The 3,970-nt window shown below is 45.6% G+C and overlaps 1 pseudogene; it reads right to left on the bottom strand.

Annotated features, from left to right (window-relative positions):
- Positions 1-2,900: 2,900 nt before the first annotated feature.
- On the bottom strand, positions 2,901-3,018 carry LOC124723556 (annotated as a pseudogene).
- Between the last annotated feature and the right edge of the window lie 952 nt (positions 3,019-3,970).

Below are 3,970 nucleotides of genomic sequence, written 5' to 3'. Positions count from 1 at the left end.
GGAGTAGGAAAACGAAACAAGATTACATTCCAAATAGCAAACTAAGAAAAATTCCAAGTAAACTAGGAAAAGCTAAGGATCGTAGACGCGCCCGTGTATCTATACTTCATCGATACACATTTGACAATAGAGCGATGCTGAGTCAAAACACAAAACAAAACGAACAGGGAAACAAGGAGAGAACAAACCGAAGCAAATCAGGTTGGAAACATACATAACAAAGAAAAACACTTATCATCAAAATGAATTAAATTAACCAACACCTTACCGATCAAAAACAAGATTCACCATGTTGGCGAAGAGGTCTCGGTATCGAGGCATTCGCAAGCATGTCCAATAGGCCGTGATCATGTACTGCATGACGTTCATGTGATCGTCCCCCTCGCCTTCTACAAAATAATGAACGAAATGGCCCAGCAACCACATAACGGTATGGGTTTTTGACTGTGGAAAGAAAGAAGAATCTGGGCGCACTATGATGTCCGTAGTGCAGGCAGTCTCAGAAGACCGAGTAAGGAAGGCCAATTGTGTCCTGATCCAACCACCAGTTTGTCTTATGACCTCCACAAGTAAAACGATGTCGTATCGTATCGGGAGACGTACAACGACTACATAAATCCGTCTCACTAAGCCCAATACGGAAAAGTCGCTCGTTCGTTGGAATCAAGTTATTTACGACCTTGTACCACGAGGACGCTACTCACATCGGCAAAATCGGAAGACTGATATTAAACCAAACTTTCGTTCAGGTTGTTTGCGGCGAGTCTCTTTCAACGAGGTTCGGGCAATGGACTGCTTCCCCACGAGTCTGTAGGAATTTAATGGTCTCCATATGATTTCAGCCCATAAATAGCTCATCGCAAGATAGAAGTCACGAATGTGTTTTAACTTATAATTTATGCGACCAATATCAATAGGGGGTTCAAGACTAGTGGGACAGACAAAGAAAAATAAATGAGACGTGAATGTGTGAGTTTCTTGAGTCATCGTCAAAATAGTACGACGTACATATAGCATCTGCGACTTCCTGTATATATCAGTCAGGTCCAGCCCCCCAAAGGAGCGAGGCTTCGTGATCACCTCATACCGTAAGCGAAATATATGTCTTTTCCATAAGAAACGACCAGAAAATTGTAGTTTCTTTGCTATCGTCGCGGGAAGCGGATAAACTTAGGCCGCGTAATAAGCTTTGCATAAGACATATGTATCCAGTATTCGGACTTTCTGGAGCAGAGTAAGAGAACGCCTTTCATGCTCTAATACAGCTCCCTGAATTTTTTTCGTAGCAGACTTCCAGTTGAGCGCCACCATTTTGAGTGGACAACGATCAATGATGATACCGAGAGACGTATACAGATCCAGCGCAGTAGCCCATGGAACAACCGCGTCATCAAAACCTCGCAAAGGAAGAAGCTTAAGTTTTGCACCTGAACTCCGACAAAAACTATTGATGACAGCCTTCAGTCGAGGTATCTCAGCAGAATTGCGAAGTAGAACAATCACGTCATCCACATATGCACAAACAGCTATAGTCCCGCCGGAAAGCGTCCAACCTGTCAGCTGGGATGCTAGCATGCGGAGTAGGGGCTCCAGGAAAAACACAAACAGTCACCGTCAGCGGGCTTCCTTGAGACACTCCCCTACGGATACTTATTAGGGGCGTTAGTTGGCCATTAACAACCACCGAAGCCGAAATACCCGTAAACAGATTTGAGAGCACTCGCCGCGTGTCAATAGTGAAACCAACTGCCTCCAGAATCGGAATCAGAAAGTCGTGATTAACACGATCAAATGCCTTACTGAAGTCTAAAAAAGCAAGAGCACAAGGGACGGACGTTACAGCAGCAACCGAAACCATATCATGAAACTTTAATATAGGGGTAAGAACGGTACGACCAGGTACGCAGCTTTGATGTTTTGTAACAATCGTATCCATCAAAGCCGACGTCCTACTATTAACTGCCCTCGCCACAGTCTCATAATCAAAGTTTAACAAAGTTAGTGGGCGAAAGTGATCAGGGGCAGCCGGTCCAGTGTGTATCGGGCTTACAACAATTTTTCCCATTCAGAAGGGAGGTAAAGGTAGCACCCAACAACGGCCAAAGGCGCACGTAAAATTCCTTTGGAAGTCCATCTAGACCCGGGGACTTTTGATAAGGCGATCCCACAATAATTTTGTAAACTTCCTCAGGCTGAAAGGCAGCTAAGAGCGTTTCATTATGTTCAGATGTAATTGTCGTATACAAGATGCTGACAAGTGGGTCGTAAAAGGTTTTACTGGACTCCTCGATATCGTAGATTTCTACATAGTACTGGTGTAAGATACGCACTATATCAGCTTGCGCCATTACGATACATCCATCTTTTGTCGTGGGAGAATGAATACAAGTGCGTCGGCGACGGATCTGATACCGAAGCAAATGATATAAGGAAGTCAGTTCTTCCATCACCAATGATCGCGACTTCGATCGGATTTTCAAACCTTCCATTTCCATTCTCTTCACGGTTAACAATTTTGCCTTACCGGCCTAACATCTGCAATTCGCAGAGGGCTTGATCCGAAGCAGCATAAAGTTCACGCAGGATGGAATAGTAACATTCATAAGTTCTCCGAAAGTCTCGCGCTTTGGCAGCACAGAAACGTATCAAAGTCTGCGTGAGCCTCGGTTTCGCTAGCTATATCCACCAGTCAAGCACTCCGTCTTCAGGCCACAAGTGGCCCAATGGGACCGTCCGACCGCCGTGTCATCCTCAGCTGAGGATGCAGATAGTAGGGGCGTGTGGTCAGCACACCGCTCTCCCGGTCGTTATAATGGTTTTCCTTGACCGGAGCCGCTACTATTCGATCGAGTAGCTCCTCAATGGGCATCACGAGGCGAGGCTGAGTGCACCCCGAAAAATGGCAACAGCGCATGGCGGCCCAGACGGTAACCCATCCAAGTGCCGGCCACGCCCGACAGCGCTTAACTTCGGTGATCAGACGAGAACCGGTGTATCCACTGTGGCAAGGCCGTTGCTCCATCAGTCAAGGGTGGAGGAGTATTTCCCAGTGGACCGTAGAGTATGCAACCACATGACTTGCATCACGTCATCGAGAGAAGGGTCAGCTAGATGAGCGACGTTTAGCATCCACGGAGGGCGAAACAATTTGACTGGTTGCCATTCTAGATTGAGAGTTATGGCCACAGCACAGTGATCCGTAAAGGAAGCTGGGATAACTTCAACGTTAAGAATACTATCGCTCAGGAAGTCCGATAAGTAAAATCTATCTAACCTGCTACTAGAAGTCGCAGTAAAGTGGGTAAATTTAAATAATGTCGGGTATTTACATATCCAGACGTCTTTTAGGCGTAAGGAGCGGCCCAATTCATGTAATTCGAGACAGAAATTAAGGTTTGGAGATTGATCCACAGGACGCAATACACAGTTAAAGTCATCACTCAACAGAATACCCGGAGGACTCTTACGCAACAAATAAACAATATCCTCTTCATAAAAACGCGAACGATCCACCACGTGACCAGTGCCAGTAGGGGCATATAAACGAACCAAAGTAAGATTAAAAAGTTGACACCCTATGCCCCTGCCAGAATCCACCATTTCCACTTCAGCAATAGGAATGCTTTCGCGAAAGAATAAGGCGGTGCCCGTAGAATATTCGGGTGCTACATTAAAGATCATACGAAAACCAGATAAGGAGAAATTACTAAATAGCACCTCCTGTAAGAAAACTGTGTCCGCACATGAATCATAAATGAACTGACGCAGCGAAGCCAATTGCAATTCTTATTCCACACGATTAACGTTTAAGGAAAGGAACGTGTAGGCTTGGGTAATTGATCACAGCTGGACAGAGATGTACGGAATATCGGAGTAGAATTATGTAGACAGCTGAGAGTCAAGGTCCACTGTGGAATCCACAGTGGAATCACACATCGGGGGACCATAACCCACGTCATCGCAACCTATT

This window comes from Schistocerca piceifrons, chromosome X (assembly GCF_021461385.2).
Source record: "Schistocerca piceifrons isolate TAMUIC-IGC-003096 chromosome X, iqSchPice1.1, whole genome shotgun sequence".
Classification (NCBI taxonomy): domain Eukaryota; kingdom Metazoa; phylum Arthropoda; class Insecta; order Orthoptera; family Acrididae; genus Schistocerca; species Schistocerca piceifrons.
Note: the sequence above shows the minus strand (reverse complement) of the source record. Positions and strands in the feature narration are given on the sequence as shown.